This window comes from Macaca nemestrina, chromosome 13 (genome assembly GCF_043159975.1).
Source record: "Macaca nemestrina isolate mMacNem1 chromosome 13, mMacNem.hap1, whole genome shotgun sequence".
Taxonomy (NCBI): domain Eukaryota; kingdom Metazoa; phylum Chordata; class Mammalia; order Primates; family Cercopithecidae; genus Macaca; species Macaca nemestrina.
The window spans coordinates 49,852,383-49,875,416 of NC_092137.1; positions in this window are offsets into that span (position 1 = coordinate 49,852,383).

Consider the following 23,034-nt stretch of genomic DNA (forward strand, 5'->3'; position numbering starts at 1 on the left):
GAATAACCAGTGGCTTATTTAGTGCCACTTTCAAGATCTATTGTAAGGCAGGTCTGGTGGTAATCAACGCCCTCAGAATTTGCTTATCTAAAAAGAATCTTATTTCTCCTTGGCATAGGAAGCTTAGTTTGGCTGGATATGAAATTACTGGTTGAAGATTTTTTTAAGAATGTTGAATATAGGCCCTCAATCTCTTCTGGCTTGTAGGGTTTCAGCTGAGAAGTCTGCTGTTACTCTGATGGGGTTCCCTTTGTAGGTGACCTGTCCTTTCTCTCTTGCTGCCCTTAAGTCTTTCTTTCATTTCAACTTTGGAAAATGTGATGATTATGTGTCTTGGAGATAATCTTGTGTAGACTCTTGCAAAGGTTCTCTTTATTTCCTGAATTTGACTGCTGGCCTCTCTAGTGAGGTTGGCGTTGTTTTCATGGATTATATCCTGAAATACATTTTCCAAGTTGTTTGCTTTCTTCTCATCTCTTTCAAGGATGCCATAGATTTGGTCTCTTTACATAATTCCATATTTCTCAGAAGTTTTGTTCTTCATTTTTCTTTTTCCTCCTTTTTTCTGACTCTCTTATTTCAGAGAGCCAGTCTTCAAGTTTGGAGATGCTTTCCTCAGGTTGGTCTGTTCTGCTGTTAATACCTGTGATTGCACTGTGAAATTCTTATAGTGTGTTTTCAGCTTTATCAGGTCAGTTAGGCTCTTTTTTATACTGGTTATTTTGACTGTCAGCTCTTATATTATTTTACTGTGATTATTAGTTTCCTTGGATTGGGTTTTGACATCTCCTGAATCTCAATGATCTTTGCTTCTGTTCATATTCTGAATTATATTTCTTTCATGTCAGCCAACTCGGCCTAGTTAAGAACCCTTGCTGGAGAAGTAGTACAGTCGTTTGTAGAACTGAAGACATTCTGGCCATTTGAGTTTCTGGAGTCCTTGAATTGGTTCTTTCTCATCTCTGTGTCAGTGTTCCTTTAACTGTGGTGTAGATTGAGTACAGTTAGTGAGTTCTGTATGTTTTCACAGGGTTGAGGCTTTGTGCAGGGTAATTTTTGAAGCAGACTTCTTGTCTTTGGTTTCACAGGGGGTCATGCTAGTGAGATAAGTTTTGTGTTGAAGCTTTGGAGTGTGATCCAGTAGGTGGTAGTTAGACATATTGGTCAGTTGGTAGACTCTTTCTCAGTTGAGTGGCTCCCCTACATTGCTTCACAGTTGCAGCCGTGTTCCCTCTCAACACTCTGATAGTGTGGGCTCCTCTCCCACTTGAGTGTGGACTATACATCACAGTTTGGCTGGGCCAGGAGTGATCTCAGGGTTTATGTTTCCTCCGCAACCTGGAGAGAGCAGAGGAAGGGACCTTAGCAGTGGTTGTGGCCAAGGGTCTTTTACTTGTCTACTGGGGGACCCACTCCAGAGAGATGCAGATCAGCAATGGCTCAGTGCCATCAGTCTGAGATGGGAGATTGGTGCTGTGGGCCCAAGCCAGAGATTCCCTACCTGGTGATGAGCAGTGGGTGGGACCCATGGGAGGCAGACTGGCCTCCTCTGCTTGGGTCAACTGCAGCTCACTGAAGGTGTGGATAGGACACTTAGGGTCTTTGCTCCTTCATTAGTCCAAGTGTAGTGGGGTTAGTACCACTGCAGAAGCAGTGGAAGAGTGGCTTTTGGTTGCCCCTGGGGGGTCCACCTCCGAGAAAAGTGGAGCTGTTGTTACTGAGAGAGTTTAGCCAGTGAGGTGAGGCATCTGTACTGCTGGAATGAACTTGAGGCTTGTTGGGGACAAGGGGGATGAGGACTCACTGGGAGGAAAGACTAGTCTCCTCTCCATATGGTGACTGTGGCATGCTATAGGCTCAGGTGTAGCCCTCAGGCTCTTTGTTTCTTTCCCCATAACAAGGGTAGCAGTAATAGGACCCTGCTGTGGCAGGGGCAGAGGTGCTGTTGGATACCTCTGGGATTCTCTTCCCAGGGAAACTCTGGGGCACTACCACTGAGTATGTTTAGCCATGGGGTGGGGGTAACTGTTCTGTGGTCACAAGCCAAGGGCCCTACCTGGTGAATAGTGGGAGGCAGGGGTTCCCAGGGAAGAGAGGCTGGACTCCTCTCTGTATAATGTCTGCAGTGTGCCAGCGGTGCCAGCATAGTGACTAGGGTTTTTGTTCCTTCCCCAGCCCAAGGGCTATTTGGGTGATACCCTACCACTGCAGTGGTAGAGGAGTTATGAGTTTACTCTTGGATATCCTCCTTGGAGAAATGCTAGGTGGTCTCTGATTCAGGTGATCAAGCAGAGGCAGAGTGGTTGTGCTGGTGTCCCAAGTCGGGTGGCCCTACCCAGTGAGAAATGAAGACTGGGACTTGCATAGAGAGAAGTTCAGTCACTTTTCCATGAGGTGAGTGCTCTGTGCAGGATCTCTGCACCAGCCTGTAGTCCCTGCACACTCTCTGGAGCCTGAAGACAGCAATGGCAAGGGTGGTGAGACAGCAAACACGGAAACATGCCCACTGAGAGCTCTGTGCCAGAAAGTTGAAGAGCTGCTACTGGCTAAATAGCCTTAGTGGAGGGTGGCTGGAGACTCAGGCTGGAAGAACCCACCCAGTGAGGAGATACGGGATCAAAGACCCACAAAACGAACAGTCTGGCCACTTTTCTATAGTGTTGCTGCAGTATGTTGGGAGTCAGCTCCAGTCTCTAGTTACCTAAGATTTTCCAGCATCTGAAGGTATCAACAGTGAAGGCTGTGAAATAGCAAAGATGGAGGCCTGCCCCTCCCTCTGAGAGCTCCATCCTAGGGAGGTATAAAATTGATGCTGGCCCTAACACACAGGCAAGAAGTGGCTGGAGACCCTGGTCAGGAGATCCCACCCAATGAGTTGGAATGGGATCAGGGACCTGCGTAAAAAACCAGTCTGGCCACATTTCTGTAGAGCAGCTGTGCTGTGCTGGGGTCTGGTGCATCCCCTGGTCACCTCAGACTCTCTAAAGCCTGAAGGCAACAACACCAAAACATGTTTGCTGTTAAACAGCAAAGACAATGGCCTTGCCCTCCCTCTGGGAGCTCTATCTCAGGGAGGTTTGAAACTGCTCCTGGCTGGAAGACACCGGAAGGGGTGGCTGGAGACCCTGGTTGGGGAGGCCTTGCCCATTGAGGAGGAATGGGATCAGGGACCTGCTTTAAAAAAGCACATCGGGGCCTATTGTGGGGAGCGGGGAGGGGGGAGGGATAGCATTAGGAGATATACCTAATGTAAATGATGAGTTAATGGGTACAGCACACCAACATGGCACATGTATATATATGTAACAAACCTACATGTTGTGCACATGTACCCTAGAACTTCAAGTATAATAAAGGAAAGAAAGAAAGAGAGAAAGAGAGAAAGAGAGAGAGAGAGAGAGAGAGAGAAAGAGAGAAAGAGAGAAAGAGAGAAAGAGAGAAAGAGAAAGAAAGAAAGAAAGAAAGAAAGAAAGAAAGAAAGAAAGAAAGAAAGAAAGAAAGAAAGAAAGAAAGAGAAAGAAAGAAAGAGAAAGAAAGAAAGAAAGAAAGAAAGAAAGAAAGAAAGAAAGAAAGAAAGAAAGAAAGAAAGAAAGAAAGAAAGAAAGAAAGCAAGAAAGCAAGAAAGCAAGAAAGCAAGAAAGCAAGAAAGCAAGCAAGAAAGCAAGAAAGCAAGAAAGCGAGCAGTCTGGCCTCTTTTTCTTAGCTTAACACAGCAGTTGTGCTGTGTTGGGGTCCACTCCAGTCACTAGTCACTTCAGACTCTCCAAAGCCTGAAGGCAATAGTGACTAACGCTGTAAAAAGCAAATATGGCGGCCCACCCCTCCCTCTGGGAGCTCCGTTCCAGGGAGGTTTGAAACTGCTGCTGGCCAGAAAACACCAGCAGGTGTGGTTGTAGACATTGGTCACGAGAATTTGCCCAGTGAAATGAGATCTGAGATGCATGTGAAAAGGCAGTCTGGTCACTTCTTCATGGAGCTGTTGCACTGTGCTGGGGGACCACTCAGTCCCTAGTTGCCACCCATTCCCTAGAGCCCAAAGGCAACAATGGCTAAAATTGTGAAAGAGCAAAGATGACAGTCCATCCCTCTCCCTGGAAGCTCCACCCATCCCTCTCCCTGGAAGCTCCACCCATCCCTCTCCCTGGAAGCTCCACCCATCCCTCTCCCTGGGAGCTCCACCCATCCCTCTCCCTGGGAGCTCCACCCATCCCTCTCCCTGGGAGCTCCACCCATCCCTCTCCCTGGGAGCTCCACCCATCCCTCTCCCTGGGAGCTCCAACCATCCCTCTCCCTGGGAGCTCCATCCCAGGGAGGTTCGGAACCACTGCCAGCTGGAAAACACCAGTGAGGGTAGCTTGAGACCCTGGTTGGGAAGTCTACCCAGTAAGGAAAAGTATGGTCAGGGACCCACATAAAAAAGCTGTCTGGCCACTTTCCTATAGGGCATCTGCAATGAAAGCAACAAAGGCTAAGGCTGCCAAACAGCAAAGATGGTGGCCTACTCCTCCCTCTGGGAACTCCAAATCAGGGAAGTGCAATGCTGCTACTGCTGACTGGCTGAAGCTCCAAGTCAGTAGGTCTTATCCTGTGAGGTGCTATGGAATCGGGGCCCTCAGACCATTGCTGCTCAGTCCCTTGGATTCAGCCCCCTTCCTATGGCTATGTATGGGGGTCTAACCTCCTACTGTGCCAGAGTTGTAGCCACTTTTGCTGGGAAGCCTGGGTATCTAAAGCTCCTGGGGCGCCACGTGTGCCTGAGCATTTGCTCTACCAAGACTCTGCATAGCTCTGTGTGTCAGCCTGAAAGCCTTGTGAAGTGAGTCCATGAGGGGCTCTCCTGACCTGAGAGTTGCAGATATCCTTGGAAGAAATGTGGATACTTGGGGTCCCTCATTCACTCACTACTTCTCTGCACAGTGGAGTCTCCCCTGGCTCCATGTTACTTTCAGGTCAAGACTCTGCAAAGTTCTGTGTGTCCACCTGAAGGCCCTTGTGAAGTGGGCTCATGAGGGGCTCTTCTGACCTGAGAGTTGCAGATATCCATGCAGGAAGCCTGAGTCCTTCTTTGTAGAGCTGTTGCACTGTGCTGGGTGTCCCTCATTCGCTTACCACTTCCCTGGACGGCAGAGTCTTCCTTGGCTCCACGTTACTTTCAGGTCAAGACTCTGCATAGCTCTGTGTGTCAGCCTGAAGGCCCTTGTGAAGTGGGTTCATGAGGGGCTCTCCTGACCTGAGAGTTGCAGATATCCATAGAAGAAGCCTGGGTCCTTGGGGTCCCTCATTCACTCACCATTTACCTGGACAGCAGAGTCTCCACTGGCTCCATGTTGCTTTCAGATGGGCAATTGTCTTGCCTTGCTTTTCTCCATTCTCTGTGGGTCAAATTGTTTTCTTGATGAATCGCAATGCATATACCTGGATGTTTCAGTTGAAAGTGCTGTGTTTACTCACCCATTCTATTTCTCTCCATGAGAGTTGTGCACACTAGCTGCTTCTAGTTGGCCATATTGGACAGCTCCATCCCTCCATTAACTCCTAGAGCTCCAAAATAATCTCCTTTGACTCCATGTCCCATATCCAGGTCACACTCATACAAGGGGTGGGCTCCCTAGGTCTTGGACATCTCCACCCCTGTGGCCTTGCAGGATTAAGCCCCTGAGGCTTCTCTCACGGGCTGTTGAGTGCCTGTGGCTTTTCCAGCGCAGGGTGCAAGGTGCCAGTGGATCCACCAGTCTCTTGTCTAGAGGAGGGTAGCCCCCTTCTCTCAGCTCCATTAGGCAGTGACCCAGTGGCAACTCTGTAAGGCCTTTTCTTCATTTTCTTGAATATTAGCATGGGGGGCACCCTTTTAGTTAGGCAGCTGTCTCTAGCAAGTGGTTGATTCACAACCTGCTTGAATTCCTACCCTGAAAAAGCTTTTTCTTTCTCTGCCACATGGCCAGTCTGCAAAGTTTCCCAACTTTAATGCTCTCCTTCCATTTTAATTATAAGTTCCCCCTTTTAGTCATTTTTTTTACTCCTTCATCTAGGCATAGGCTGTTAGAAGGAGCCAGGCCACATCTTGAACACTTTGATGCTTATAAATTTCTTCTACCAGATACCGTAAATTATTATTCTTTTGTTCAAACTTCTATAGTTTGAACAAACCTGGGCACAAACAGAAGGCAGCCAAGCTGTTTGCTAAAGTATAACACACATGATCTTTGCTCCAGTTCCCAGTAAGTTCCTCATTTCCATCTGAGACCTCAGCACCCTGGAGTTGATTGTCCATAATGCTATCAGCATTTTGGTCACAACCATTTAACCAGTCTCTAAGAAGTTCCAAGTGTTCCCTTGACTTTCTATTTTCTTCTGAGCCATCTAAAGTCTTCCAACCTCTGTGTGTTGCCCAGTTCCAAAGCTACTTTCACATTTTTAGGTATATTTAGAGCAATGCACCACCCCTGGTACCAATTTTCTGCATTAGGCTGTTCTTGCATTGCTATAAAGAAATACCTGAGAATGGGTAATTCATAAAGAAAAGAGGTTTAATTGGTTCATAGTTCTTCAGGCTGTATAGGCAGTGGATGGCACAGGCATCCACTCAGCTTCTGGGGAGGCCCCAGGGAGCTTTTACTTATAGCAGAAGGCAAAGCAGGAGCATGCACTTTACGTGGTGAAAGACAGAGTAAGAGAGAGAGAGAGTAGAGGGGGTGCTACATGCTTTTAAATAACCAGATCTCATATTAACTGAGAGCTAGAGCCCACTTACCACCAAGGGGATGGCCCAAGCCATTTATGAGGAATCCACCCCAGTGATCCAAACATCTCCAACAAGGCCCCACCTCCAACACTGGGGATTACGATTCAATGTAAGATTTGGGTGGGGACAAATATCCAAACTATATCAACATCTCTTCATCTGTCTGTTCATCTGTATTCTTTGTAATATCCTTTATGATAAATAGGTAAACATAAGTGTTTTCCTGAGTTCTATGAACCGTCCTCACAAATTAATCAAACCCAAAAATGAGATAGTTGTAACCCTTGCTTGTAACCCATCGGTCAGATGCGTAAGTTGCAATCTACTACTTTTGACCAACATCTGAAATGGCAGCAGTTCTGCTCGACTGAGCCCTCAACCTGTGGGATCTGATACTATCTCCGTGTAGAGAGCATTGAAATTAGATTGAATTATAGGATATCTAGTTAGTATCCTGGAGGATTCCTTGGAATGTAGGGGGAAAACCCCACATATCTGACCACAGAAGTGTTCTATGTTGAGTGAGAGTATAATAGGGAAAAATAGTTTCTATTCTCTTATACAAAAACAAATAAAATACACATGAATAAATTGAATCTACATCAATAAAATTTGATAAGGAGAGACCTTTGCAGTTTGATCAATAGCTTTCATCTATGAATTCTTCCATTTAATGCTCTATTTTTTTAGTTTGCAATTTTTTCTCCATGGTTGGGGGTTTTCAGTTCCCATTATATCTCTGTGAAGATTTTTAGTCCTGTTTGTCCATGAGAAGTTAATAACCACCTTTATTGAATAAACAGACTTGCATCTAGTGTTTAAAAAGGGACCACTGTGCAGAGTCTGACAACAGTACCCTAACTTCAATGAGGCAGATACTAATTATATTTAGTTTCAGAAGGTTGTAATATTTTTTCTTATGACTAAAACTTGGGTATGTCAAATAATTGATAAGGTAGGATTTTTAAAAACTTTTATCATGGATTTTTATTATAGCAATATTTAAAATGCATTTTCTAGACTTTAGGATTGCCTAAACAAAACTATTCATATAACAGTTTTGATGGTAACATACTAGGTTGGAAGAGGAAAAAGGAAAGAGAATTTTCCATATTGAACAGTTAAGAATAGATATCTGCATAAAAATTGTTACCCAGTACTTTTATGAGGGCTGTGCCCTCATAAATGGATTAATGACATTATAAAAAATGTTTGCAACTCTACTAACTAATGAGACGTAGGCCAAAGGATTGTTTCTTATGAGAGAAAGAAAATAAGCAGATTAGGTTAAGTCTATTATTTTAAAAATTGCAACAACAACAAAAACTCTCCAGGAGGGGAAGGGCAAATAGATCAAGTCAAGTCAGAAGTTTGCAATATCAGAGGAGAGAAAAACAAACCTACCCAATGGAGAGGACAAATACTGGTAGGGCTCTCCTTCATTCTTCTGCCATGTAAGGACACAATGTTTGTTCCCACTTGCCTTCTGCCATCCACTATATGAGGATGCCATAAGAAGGCTGACACCAGATGCCAGAGTTTTATCTTGGACTTCCCATCCTCTAGAGCTGTGAGAAAATAAATTTATGGTTTTTTTCGTTTCTGTTTTTGTTTTAATTACCCAATCTCAGGTATGCTATTACAGCAGCACAAAACAACCTAAGACACCTAGGATACATTTGCTGTGCAAAATGATCTTTTTTTATCTATGTGATTTCACATTTCCTCACAGATGTTACATGAGTCTGTCTATACTACTGGGCATAAACATCTGTAACTTGCTGTATTACTTTCAACTGCATAAATGGTGCTCAGAGACATTTACACTTCATGGCCAATCTGGCTTCAAGATGATGTACATATTTTGAAAGTGAAACATTGGTTATGTTTATGACTCCAGCAAAAAAAAAAAAATACTATATTACCATTTAAAAATAGCACTGCCTTTGTAAGTCTACAATATTATTAAAATATCTCCTATTACCATCTTCCTACAGGGCAAAAATAAATAGGCAAGGAAAATATGTTCTCCTAGGAATTCTCTTTTCTCATTTCCACGGAAAATTCACACTATTCATATAAAATGTATTTGTTTTCCATTCAGGCTGGAGTGTGTCTTACCCCAATTCGATGACATCCATTTAGTTGACTTCATGCTTAACTACATATCCTGGCTATGGTAATTTGCACACCCTCTGCCTTTACAGGATGCTGCATGCCAAAATGTGCTTGTTGACAGGAAATGATACAATGATATGCTGCTCCCCAATTCTAGGCTCATGGTCTGGGCCTGGACCATTGTGCATATTTGTTTATTGACTGGGGAAGGGCACTCTAGAGGATATAAGAATAGACAATGTGATCATCATGGAGAAAATAGAGAGTCTGTTTTAGTGGGCAAGATTGTGTTCCTACATCCTGGCAACTCCTTACTACCCATTCCCAAGTGCCTGATACATTGATCTACATATAATAGTTACTTACAACATGATATAATGGCTTTAAAGAAAAACAAAATTCAAATTCATATTTTGAAAATGAAATACTGCACTGAATCCATTTTCTCCCTCCTTTTATCTTTAACTGATTTACTATTTGTCCCATACATGCCTGAAATTCTTTGTTCTTTTACATATGTATTTAGATTTTATTCTAAATAGTAATGTCTTTAACTTACATAATTTTTAGTGTCCTATTTAGTATTTTGTTTGATTCTGACAACCATCCTATCTCCACTATAATGTGAATATTTTAGAACTAAAGTCTTCATCTTATTTATCTTTGGAACAACAGTGCCCAAGAGACTACTTGGCATTTTAGGTTGTCATTCTAACTGCTGAATGAAAACTATGAGTGAAATAGTAAATGAATGGGTAAATCAATTTCATTGGAACATCAGGAAGTATGTCATCACTGCAGGTTTGCTTTTGAATTCAACTCTACTAGCTAATGAGAAGTAGGCCAAAGGATTGTTTCTTATGAGAGAAAGAAAATAAGCGGATTAGGTTAAGTCTATTATTTTAAAAATTGCAACAACAACAAAAAATCTCCAGGAGGGGAAGGGCAAATAGACCAAGTAAAGTCAGAAGGTTGGAATATCAGAGTAGAGAAAAACAAACCCGCCCAATGGAGAGGAAAAATATTGGTAGGGCTTGAAGCATTTTGCTCTCAAGAGATTACAGCTAAGACAATGAGTAGGAATTATAGTCACCAGAAGAGATTAGTCACCAAAAGGAGAAGAAGAAAATAATACTTTTTGTTTGTTTGCTATTTCCATTATTTGGAAACAAACTATCACCAACTTAGGTTCTGCAGGTCAGAATTCTAGGTACTCTATAGCTAGGTTCTCTGTGCAGAATTTTACAAGGTTTAAATGAAAGTGTGAGCTAGACTGACTTCTCATCTGGAGTTCAGGGTCCTTTTCCTAGCTCCTTGGTTGTTGACAGAATTCAGTTCCCTGGGTTTGTAGGACTGAGGTCCGGTGTTATTGCTGACTGTCAGTGGAGGGGTCACTCATCTCTTTGAAGCTGCCTGGAGTTTCCTACCATATGGCCTTTCCCACAACATAGCATGTTGTGTCTCCAAGGCCAGCAGGAGATCATCTGCTGTCGCTTCTTGTTTCTTTGTTTTTTAAATTTTTTAAATTTTTTTTTTTAAATTTTTGAGACAAAGTTTCACTCTGTCACCCAGACTGGAGTGCAGTGTTGGGGAGATCATAGCTCATTGCAGGATTGGACTTCTGGCCTCAAGTAATCCTCCTGCCTGGCCTTCCAAAGTGCTGGGATTAAAAGTGTGAACCACCACACCTGGCCACTTGTTCTTTTAAGGGCTTTTCTGTTTGGATCAGGTACGCCTAGCCAATCTTTCTTTTGATTAGACTATATCTACAAAATCCCTTTTGCCATTACTTAGTCACATCATTATATGATATTCCATACAGTCACAGGTTTACTGAATTCAAGGGGAGAAGATTTTACAGGGTATGTACAACAGGGGAAAGAATCTTGGGAGCCATGCTAGTACTCTGCCTATGGGAGAGAGTGAATAGTTAATACCCAAGAAGGGGAGAAAACAAAAGTTACAGAAAAAAAATAAAGTGGGAAATGTTTAAAAGACTTCCCAATATTTGAATGATAGCTGTTGGTGATTCCCAAAGATTCAATAAGAGAAATGTCAGACTTGGGGTTGGGGAGAGGTGAACAGAAGCAGCCTCATAGAGGAAGATAGCAGAGAAAGAAACTTAATAATTTTCCAAAGCATGATGGTGACTTGTCAAGAGACGTATTAAAGAAGTCGTAGACTGTTTACCTAGTGATCACATTGGGAGAACTATCATTATAAAATTACTGGGGATAACTCTGAAAGACATGTTGGCAGTAATTCAAACTCTGAAGATTAAATAGAAGTTTTAGAAGTGGGATAGTAGAGGATGGTTTGAAAGAAATATAGTTCATAAAAAAATTCACCAAATTGCCGGTTTGATTATACAGAATTATAGTGATAAAAATTACATAAATGCTATTCAGAAATGGAATGACTGCCAGAAAAGACAAAAATGGATGACTAAAAAGGCACTAGCAATGTCATAATTTTCAGCTACGTAAAAATGAGGTGAAAATAAAAACTATAAGTAAAAGCACTAAGAAAAAGTTTGAAGTGTCACATAACGCGAGGTGTTAATTCTTGATATTGATGGGTGCATTCCACTGGCTGTGTCTGAGACATCTGCGGGGACCCTTTTCCCTAATTAGAGAGGCTTAAGCTGATACATAGCACTGCCAAGGGTAAACAACAGGGTATTTTTAATGCGAATGCTTTAAATATGGAGAGGAGAAACAAAATGCACAGGTGCAGAAACAATATTTTAAGCCAATTACATGACATCAAAGGGCATATTTAGTCCAATAGCTTAGTCATAGCTGTAAAGACTAAAAGAAAAAAATAGAAAAGAACACATATGTGGAATAAAAAAAGGAAAGTCCACATTTTTTTTCCCAGAGGACATAGTTTGACTTGAGAGGTGGCTCTCCATGTCACTGAAAACAGAGCCAGTGGAGTTCAAGTTGATGCAGAGAATAGTAACAGTGGGGCTCAGGCCAAGGAAAAAGCTAAAAAATTCCAGAGATACATGCATTATCAGATTTTCATGCACTTAATTCTCAGGTAGAGATCTTAAACTAGGAGACTAACATGAAGGAAAGTAGAAAACGTTCAGAAGCTTGGAAAATGGTGACCCAGAAAGGAGAGGAGAGAGAGGCATTGAAAACGTAAGGTCTAAAAGAATGCCATGTAGCAATATGCATTAAAACAAAGTAAGTAAGTGTTGTAAATGACCAGAGGACAGAATAGAAGCAATTAACAGAAATAATGAAAAGGGCTATAGAGTAGAAAAGAAGAGAAATAAAAATATTATTTCTCAGAAAGGTAGCATTCTGGCCAAGGACAGTTTCTTACCGAAGTTGCATTTTGCCCCCTGCTGTCTTGCCAGCCTCCACTTTTACCTCTTGAGCTGCTGCTGAAGCCAGTGTCCTCTTGTCCTTAGCTCTCAAACCTCTTCTTCAAATCTGCCTTTGCTTGGGAAATACTAAAAATACATTTGAAGGACTCTATTTTTTCAGAATTATTTTTAAGTTGGTTATTTTTTGTTGCTGGAGAGGAACCTGGTGAACTATTTCATGTAGTGATGCTGTCTGATAAAACTTAATGAGATTTCCCCTCAGGAAATTGTACATTGTGTTACAAGGGAGGGAATTCCTAAGGGTGGGATTTTCAGGCAACAACAAATAGCAAATGGCTGATTTGGGAGCATGGGCCTTTCCATTTCTATTAAAATTAAGCTACTTATATAACTGCCTAGTCATCCTGCAAAAACAACGATTTTTTGAAGGTTTGTGAGAAAAAGTTTGTATATCACTTTTTTGGATCATGTACATTATCAGCTGTGATCATAGAACAAAGCCAAGGCTAAATAGGTGTTGCTAATAGTTTTATTTCCATCCTAGTTTTGGGTGCACACTTAGACAAATATTTATTGAAGTATCTGCTATGAATTCAATAGTATTCTCGATGTTAGAGACAAAATAGGATTGAGTCCTGTTTCTTGCTGCCACGGAGCTCACAACTCAGCAATCTAGCAAGAAAGACAGTTCCATATACAACTACCACATTTTAAAATACACCTTTTATTTACATTCTTATCACCTCTGAAATCAAGATGCTCCCTAAAATCGATCATAGTTCACTGTGAAGCATTTTTCCTTCAGAGTGGTATACAAAGTAATGGGGCATGTTACAATCAATGACATCTTACATTTGAGAAATGTAATAATTACAAAGAAATTAATGCTACATGAGTCTTACCAAAGAGTGAAGGAGAAAATGGGAGAAAATAATGTCAATCTTCATAGTGGAGTTGCTTTCCGGGGAGTAATAATGAAGACTTAAAAGGATTTCACCAAGTAGGAGGGAGGAGGGACATAAAGGTCTTCTGGTCATAGGAAAAAACAAGAACATACTGCATTTCAATCTTAATACATCGAGCAATTCAGGGTGCTAGTGTATAGAAGACCTTGGGAAAGTGGTATAAGATGAAACTGGAAAGTTAAGTTGCAATCAAATAGTAAAAATCTTTAAATGACTTTTACTGAATGTATATAAGCATGAGTATGATATCATTTATTTGATTTCTTTAGGCTTGTTATGCCTTCTTCATGTCTCAATGATAGTAAGCTTGTATTAATTTTCATGACTGCCTGGCAGTTTTAACTAACTTAAAGGAGGCTTGTAGAAACATTAGCAGTACTCAAGGTTAAGTTGTTTTGTAAGACAGGTATTGATTTGATTCTTAGCTGAGTGACTTCTTACTCTCAAATAACAGATAAATATACAAAGATGGAGAAGAACAGTGATTTTTTAAAAAAGTGATTCAATTGAAATAGAGTTTAAAAGCCTGCTTTTCCTTCCCATTTGTGAATTATCCATCCACTATCTGATTTTGCTAGTATGGGATTGAATCTTTCTTTGGAGACTTAAGTATGTATGTCCCTCTCCCCCTTTTCCATCTCTAGGAGAAGAAGAAAATTATTGCTAATATTAATATTTCTTCAGGACAGGAACATGTTTGATAATGGTTAGTTTATTATGTTAGTTTTTCCCTTTGTTTTCATTAATTCAGAAATCATTGAACCCTAAATTAATAATCCATGACTGATTTGGCTCTTAAAGTAACTTTTCTGGCTCTACTAGCCAGATTATTTCTTTATCCAAGAACTATGAGAAGTGCTTGGTTTGTGTTAGGCTGGCATGTTCTAGAGAGCTGGCTGTCAGTACAGTGTAATGAGTATGAACGCAATGTTCAGATTCAAGCCTGGGCTGCAGAGCAGGGACATACTGTTGACTGTGGGTAGGTGAGGGCAGCCACTTGGCAGCCACTGGACAGAAAGAGGCTAGCAGTGTGCAAGAGCTCTGAGGCACATTAACATACATTCATTCCATACCCCATCTGTTCTCCCACCAGTTTCATCAAAGCATGCAGGCTGGCACCCAGGCTGGAGTGCAGCGGCATGATCATAGCTCACTGTAGCCTCAAACTCCTGGGATCAAGCGATCCTCCTGGCTCAACCTCCTCAGTAGCTGAGACTTCAGATATGTACCATCATGCCCACCTAATTTTTTAATGTTTTGTAGAGATGGGGGTCTCGCTTACTATATTGCCTAGGCTGCTCTCAAACTCCTGGGCTCAAGTGATCCTTTCATCTCAGCTTTCCAAAGTGCTAGGATTACAGGTGTGAGCCACCACTCCTGGCCCAAGCCCACATTTCTAAACCCAGTTCCTGATGCTGGCCTGGGACTTTGCAAACACATTTGTGTTTTTCCATCTGGCTTCCTGTTAGGTGTTCAACAGGGGGTGACAGAGTGAACCTGCAAGACTGGAGGAATGAGAAAGACAGTCTTTCCTGCCTTCATCCTCCCTGATTGCTGTTCTAGTTGCTGTCATGCCAGCAGTACTTCTTTATCCCAGCAGCAACAGTTCTTCCCATAGATGCAACGGAATGCCAAGCGGTCTGGGCTGTAGTCTCAGGCATCCCTTCTCTAAATTCCTAGGTTTTATATTACTCTGAGCTTGTTCCTCTATTCTCTAGTGGTAGTAGCAATTTTCTGACAACTTGGGGGATTTTTTGTTTGCTTTATTTTGTTTTTCCCCATTGGTTACCTGCTTAATAATTTTATGCCTAGTTAATTCTTTTTTATATTAAATTTTTCATATTAGATTTTCTCTATTTAAATCACTGGTGTGTTTTCTATCCCCTGACTAGACTGGCTGATATGATCTGTATCTAGTACCTATATCTCAGTTTGCAAGCTTATTTGTTTTACATCGAGGTTAGGACATTGGTATCTATAAGAAACATGATTAAGTAGGTTAGAGACACTATTTCATGCATGTCCCCTTCACATCACTTGTGAGGAGTTCAAGGACAGCAATAAATGTAAGCATTGACCCTGGTCTTTTCTTTTTGGGCAATTTCCCACTTATTCTGGTTTCCTTCTGCCAAAGAGAATGCCTTCTTTGGCATTCTTACATTGCCTGTATTAATTTCTGAGATTTTCCTATGGTACAGCTTATAAAAAGACTGCATTAATGTCCTAATATCTAAAATACCTGCAAGATTTATTGTATTTCAACTTTAGCTCATTAAATTGGATATACTTTTCAACAGTTAATAGATGACATAAAATGTTAAATATCAAAATTATAGCTAAATTTAAAAACATTAACAAATAACATTAGGCATAACAAGTATATAGTTCAGCAAAAATATTACATGTCAAGAATAGGCTTTCTGAAATCATAAGAATGAGATTGCAATGTGTTCAAAATTTCTTCATGAATTTGAGTGTTATTATTGCTGCAATTTGTATTAAGGGTCTGTTATGTTCTAGATGTTATCCCAAATTCTGGAATTTTTTTAAATGAATAAGATATTTGCCAAGTGGGTGAGTGAAATAGGCAAAAAGTAATTAATTATCTTAGATGTGACAAGTAAGGTCAGAAAAGAAGGTGATCATCCTTTTCAGCATGTGAGGAGGGACAGAGGAAGGGTTCAGAGGAGATAAACTAAAGTCGGTCATACAGTGTCCACAGGAAGGGACAAGGAACGGGCTTTTGAGAAGAGAAAACAATGTGTGCCAAAAAGGAAGTGTGGAAAATGTGAGAAATCTGGGAGAGCTGCATATTATTAGAGTGGGATCTGTAAGAGTCGAAGGTGCCTAGTAGTGGTATTAGAGTTAAGGATAGAGAAGAAAACCTAACAAGACCCTAGAAAGCTTCATGTCATCTTGCTCAGTATTAAACATAATAGCCAAAACTGCAACCACTTTTGCACCAAGCCAATAATTTATTCATTACATATGGACCCATTGAAGAATTTTAGGAGGTTGCCCTGAAGAGGCATCCTAATTAGTTTTATCTTGGATAGGTGCCCCATTATAGTTTGAAGGATGTCTTGAGGTGAGAGACTCTAGAGATAATAAAACTAATTAGGATGCTGTCTCAATAAGCCTTTGGAAAATCAACAGTAATCCCACTAATACCATACAATTTCCTCCTTTCCTTCTCCTTATCTATATTTTAAACATATTTTGTTTTAAAACAGAGAGATGGAGAGTTTGGGATTGTCACGTGCAGGGGCTGTGATTTATGTATCTTTGCATGCCCACTGCCTAATATGATGCTTGCCACAAAGTAGGTCCTCAATAAATGTTGATTAATAATGAGTGATGGCACCTGAATTAAGGTAGAATTAGAGAAAGTCAAGAGATACTAGTGGATTAGGGAGCTATTTAACAATTACCAGAACAACCGCTTGGTTATGGATATGGGGAAAAGGAGATTAAAATAACTATAGAGTTTCTGGGTAGACTGAGCAATTGGATAAATGGTGATGTCACACTGAGGTTAAAAAGAACAGGAAAAGCAGGGGATTGGTGAGGTTTGCAAGTGCATATTCTCTCCTTAAATATTCAAGCCTTGTTTTGCCCCTTAGCCATGCATATAAGCCTTAGTCCTATACAACAAGGAGGAATTTACCCTAAAAATTAAACAATGGGCCAGGTGTGGTAATCCCAGCACTTCGAGAGGCCAAGGTCGGTGGATCACCTGAGGTCAGGACTTCGAGACCAGCCTGACCAACAAGGTGAAACACCGTCTCTACCAAAAATACCAAAATTAGCCGGGGGTGGTGGCAGATGCCTGTAGTCCCAGCTACTCGGTAAGCTGAGACAGGAGAATTGCTTGTACCCAGGGAGGTGGAGGTTGCAGTGAGCCGAGATACTGCCACTGCACTCCAGCCTGGACAACAGAGTGAGACTCCATCTCAAATAAACAAACAAACAAACAAACAAACAAACAAACAATAAAACTAAAACCAAGGTCCGTTCTTGCTTCACCTAAGACACAAGTAAAGACAATGAGACATTTCCTGAGGTTTTTACCTAAGCTATAACTTTGTTTCATAAAATGTTAGTGCCACAATGTTTATTTATCAAACTGTCACTGAATTTTTGATAAAATAGTACTTTGACATGTTATTTATCTTCTTTATCTTCTCTTTCATTACTTGGGATAAAGATATCTCTGCTAAAATCTCAACCAACTCTGGAGCTTTATCAAAATTTCCCTTCTCAATTTCCTTATAAACATATTTGTTGCCATTTATTATTTTAAAGACTTCAGAGCCATTTTTAACTGGCTTTTCCTATCTCAGCTGTGGAGTGTTTTCTGCATCCTGAGATTTTACTGCTGCTATGAGAGAAGAAGTATCAATTATTTTAAAACAAAGAGTGAAAAGCAGAATAACCTTCAACAGATACCTAAGATTTAGAGATAACACAAATTTGGAATTGAGATATTTAGTTTATAAAAATATAACCCTTTACTATTTGCTAACACAGAAGCACAGTTAAAATAACTCTTTCTGACTCACTGAGAATTACGAAAGTAAAATTTACAAAAATAATACATATCTATTAAACAAACTCAGAAGTAATTAATTCAAGCCTATTAGAGTAGAATGATAGTTATCAGAGGCTGTGAAGAGTGAGAGGGGGATGAAAAGAGGTTGGTGGGTACAAATACACAGTTAGGAATAAGAAATAAGTTCCAATCTTCAATAGCACAGTAGGGTGACTACAGTTAACAACCATATACTGCATATTTCAAAATAGCTAGAAGAGAGGATTTGAAATGTTCTCTACACAAAGAAATGATAAATGTTCGAGGTGACAGTTGTCTTAAATACCCTGATCTGATCATTGCAGGTTGTATGCATGTATCAAAATATCACATGTGCCTCATAAATATGTATAGATAATATGTATTGATTAAAATAAGAAAAAAGAAAAACAAACAAAAAACTCTATTAGAGGAGAAATGCCTAACATGTAAACTGAAGGAAACAGATTGTATAGCTTCCCATGCCTCTTCTAGTTATTCTGAGTTTTGTGTTTAATAATTTCAGCACTGTCAGTCACTGGCTCAAACTGCATCTGCAAAACAGCAGAAACTCCTAAGTATGGCAGTTTCTGCCATCACAAACATAATAGCATTTTCTCTGGGTAATATGTATGACAGACAAACTCACAAACATTCCCTTTTACCCCAAATATATTTCTCTACTTAATTGTGGAGGTTCCTCTCCTCCAACTGACCACCAGATCTGAAATATTAATTTCCCTAAATGTTATTTCTCAGTGTTAATTTTCTCTGACCTTGTACTGATTTTTCCAACTGCCTCTCATTGCTTAATTCCAAAGATGCACCTTTTTATATATCTTCTCTGACTGCCTTCAGCCTCAGCGAAGACTGTTATAAAATGGCCCATTTTCAAACAACAAATTTATTCAAAAGTCATTCTAACTCATAATGGCATTTATTTGAAACCTTATAAATAGTTTGTAAATATACATAAAAATAGTTACACCATATAAGTAAAAATTCCTTACCCTATGGTATTATGTACTTCGCACAGTGACCTCTGCTCCACTTTCTATTTCCCACACAACTAAGAATAGGAGGGGAGAAAACTATGCCAAAAAAGTTGACTCAGGAAACAATTCCAAAACCTCATGCACTTGAAAACACCTATAGATATGAAGGAATTGAGGAAAATCTGAATGAAAATGATGTAGAATCAAAACATAAATGATACAAGACTTGCCCTGAACCATCCCAGTAGTCACACCTTTAGAGCTGGCTAGAGATGCTGCTTAGTTGAGCCCTGTGCTTTAGATGGCCTGCATATTATAAATGCATATTCAGAAAAATTCATTAAAGACACAGGGGGACACCTGCCATTGGAATCTGGCGCTCAAGGCTAACAGAGCCCAACATATAATCCCAAATATTAATCCTTTTATTTTTTCCTTTTTTTTTTTAATTATTATACTTGGAGTTCTAGGGTACATGTGCATAATGTGCAGGTTTGTTACATATGTATACTTGTGCCATGTTGGTGTGCTGCAGCCATCAACTCGTCAGCACCCATCAACTCGTCATTTACATCAGGTATAACTCCCAATGCAATCCTTCCCCCCTCCCCCCTCCCCATGATAGGCCCTGGTGTGTGATGTTCCCCTTCCCGAGTCCAAGTGATCTCATTGTTCAGTTCCCACCTATGAGTGAGAACATGCGGTGTTTGGTTTTCTGTTCTTGTGATAGTTTGCTAAGAATGATGGTTTCCAGCTGCATCCATGTCCCTACAAAGGACACAAACTCATCCTTTTTTATGGCTGTATAGTATTCCATGGTGTATATGTGCCACATTTTCTTAATCCAGTCTGTCACTGATGGACATTTGGGTTGATTCCAAGTCTTTGCTATTGTGAATAGTGCCGCAATAAACATACGTGTGCATGTGTCTTCATAGCAGCATGATTTATAATCCTTTGGGTATATACCCAGTAATGGGATGGCTGGGTCGTATGGTACATCTAGTTCTAGATCCTTGAGGAATCGCCATACTGTTTTCCATAATGGTTGAACTAGTTTACAATCCCACCAACAGTGTAAAAGTGTTCCTGTTTCTCCACATCCTCTCCAGCACCTGTTGTTTCCTGACTTTTTAATGATCGCCATTCTAACTGGTGTGAGATGGTATCTCATTGTGGTTTTGATTTGCATTTCTCTGATGGCCAGTGATGATGAGCATTTTTTCATGTGTCTGTTGGCTGTATGAATGTCTTCTTTTGAGAAATGTCTGTTCATATTCTTTGCCCACTTTTTGATGGGGTTGTTTTTTTCTTGTAAATTTGTTTGAGTTCTTTGTAGGTTCTGGATATTAGCCCTTATAACTAACACTAATCAGGGTGAAAAAAGGCAGCTTCACCCAAATGTCATGAAGGTTTATGGGTTATGCTGCTGCCTACAGTACAGCCTAAAAGTGCTTAGTTTAACAACAACAAAAATTAAATTAATTAACTTCGCAAATGCATCCTCTTAGATGGCACAAAGGAAACAGATTCTTGCTTAACAGAGCGTTATTTCCCAGCAGTGCCAAGTATCCATTTCCTTGCTCCTTTTCAAGGCATTCCAATTGGTGGTTCTGAATACTCATGTATTAGAGTGTTATTTCTAAAAGTTACAATGGAGGCTGAGAATGATTTGTCAATATTAAATAAATCACACTACTCAAATTTGTATATACGTGGGTTAGCAAAATACAAGCATAAGCCGAACACTACTTTTTTCCATTATCAATTAATTGGACATTGAACCCTAGAATTACAAATCTGGTTGTTTGTATCTTAAAAGTTAATAAGGTTAGGTATAGAGCAAAGGGAACCTTATTCATTTTTTATGGGAATGTAAATTAGCAGGATCATTGTGAAAAGCAGTATAGAGTTTTCCTTAACAATTAAAAATAGAACTACCATATGATCTGGCAATGCTACTTTTGTGTATTTATCCAAAAGATGTAATATCAGTATGTCAAAAAGATAACCTGCATTCCCATGTTCATTGCAGCACTATTCACAATAACCAAGATACAGAATCAACCTGAGTGCCCATCAAGGGATGACTGAATAAAGAAAATGTGGCATTTATACACAAATGAGTACTATTCAGCCTTTAAAAAGAAAGAAATCCTGTCATTTGTGATGACATGAATAAACCTGGGTGAATTTATGTTAAGTGAAATAAGCCAGGCATAGAAAGACAAATAATATGTAATTTTTAGATATGAAACTAACTCATAGAAGCTGAAAGAAGAAGGGTAGTTGTTGGGCGCCGGGGGTCAGTGGGAATGGAAAGATGGGGGTAAAAACCACAGTTTCAATTAGACAGAATGAGTAAGTTCTGGAGATCTATTGTACAGCATGGTGACAGTAGTTACTAATGTATACTTGCAAATTGCTAAGAAACTAGATCTTCAATATTCTTACCACACACACAAAATATGTGAGATATGGATATGTTAATTAATTTGATTTAATAATTTCACAATTTATATACATTGAAATATCATGTTGTACCCCATAAAAGTAACTTCAGGTTCAATTACTACTTCAAAAAATTAAATAAAAATCCCATCCTCATCAATATGTGATTAAAAATCTTTAATTAATCATAATTTTTATAATGCATTTTGAATGCAATAGAAAGTGTTGAATATGATAGAAAAAAAATTTAAAGCACATACAAAAATTTTAAAATTTTCCATCTTTTACTTTACATTATTGCTGAAAACATTTAAACTTTGTACACTGATCACAGGTCAGTATTTATTTATTTATTTATTTAGAGACAGAGTCTCACTCTGTCGCCCAGGCTGGAGTGCAGTGGCGCGATCTCAGCCCACTACAACCTCTGCCTGCCAGGTTCAAGCGATTCTCCTGGCTCAGCCTCCTGAGTAGCTGGGACTACAGGCGCCCGCCACCACGCCCGGCTAATTTTTTGTATTTTTAGTAGAGACAGGGTTTTACTGTGTTAGCCAGTATGGTCTCGATCTCCTGACCTCATGATCCACCCTCCTTGGCCTCCCAAAGTGCCGGGATTACAGGCGTGAGTCACCACGCCCGGCCTCACATGTCAGTTTTTATCTTTTGTATCATTGTCTTGCTAGAATAAAAATTATGTGAAAATCTTGATTATTCCAACAAAATGAGTCATTTTGCTAAAAGGCAGAAAAGTAAATGTAATAAAGATATACTAATTTTTTATGTGTATTTTAAATTTTTACCCCTCCAAGTATTTCCACTCAAAAACAAAACACACTGACAAGTCCAATAAAAATTAAGTTCAGCCACTTTTATTATTTTAGTGGTTTAATGCCCAATTTCAGGCATTACAATAAGTATAACTTTACCATTTTAAATAATATTGTCATTATTAGAACTACAAAACACTGCTGAAAGAAATCACAGGCAATACAAATAAACAGAATAACATTCCATGCTCATGGATTGGAAGAATCAATATTGTTAAAAACGCCATATTGCCTGATATGGTTTGGCTTTGTCTCCCCACACAAATCTCATCTGGAATTGTAATTCCCATGTGTTGAGCGAGGGTTCTAGTGGGAGTTGATTGGATCATGTGGATGGTTTCCCCCTAGCTGTTCTCATGATAGTGAGTGAGTTCTCATGAGATCTGATGGTTTTGTAAGGGGCTCTTCTCCCTTTGTTCTCTCTCTCCCCTGCTGCCTTGTGAAGAAGGTGTGTGCTTCCCCTTCAGACATAACTGTAAGTTTCCCAAGGCCTCCCCAGCCATGAGGAACTGTGAGTCAATTAAAGCTCTTTCCTTCATAAATTACTCAGTCTTAGGTATGCTTTATAGCAGAGTGAAAATGTACTAATACACTGTGCAAAACAATTCATAGATGAAATGCTTTTTCTATCAAATTGCCAAGGTAATGTTTCACAGAATGAAAAGAAACTATCCTATAATTCATATGGAACCAAAAAAGGACCTGCAAAGCCAAAGCAATCCTCATCAAAAAGAAGAAAGCTGGAAGCATCTCATTACTCACCTTCAAACTGTACTACAAGGCTACAGTAACCAAAAGAGCATGTACTAGCACATGGACTAGTACATAGATACATAGACCAATGCTTCAGAATAAAGACTCTTGGAATAAAGCTGCATGCCTACAACCAACTGATATTCAACAAGGTTGACAAAAATAAAACAATGGGGAGAGGATACCCTATTCAATAAGTGGTGCTGGGATAACTGGCTAACCATATGCAGAAGAAAGAAAATGGACAGCTACCTCTCACCAAACACAAAAATT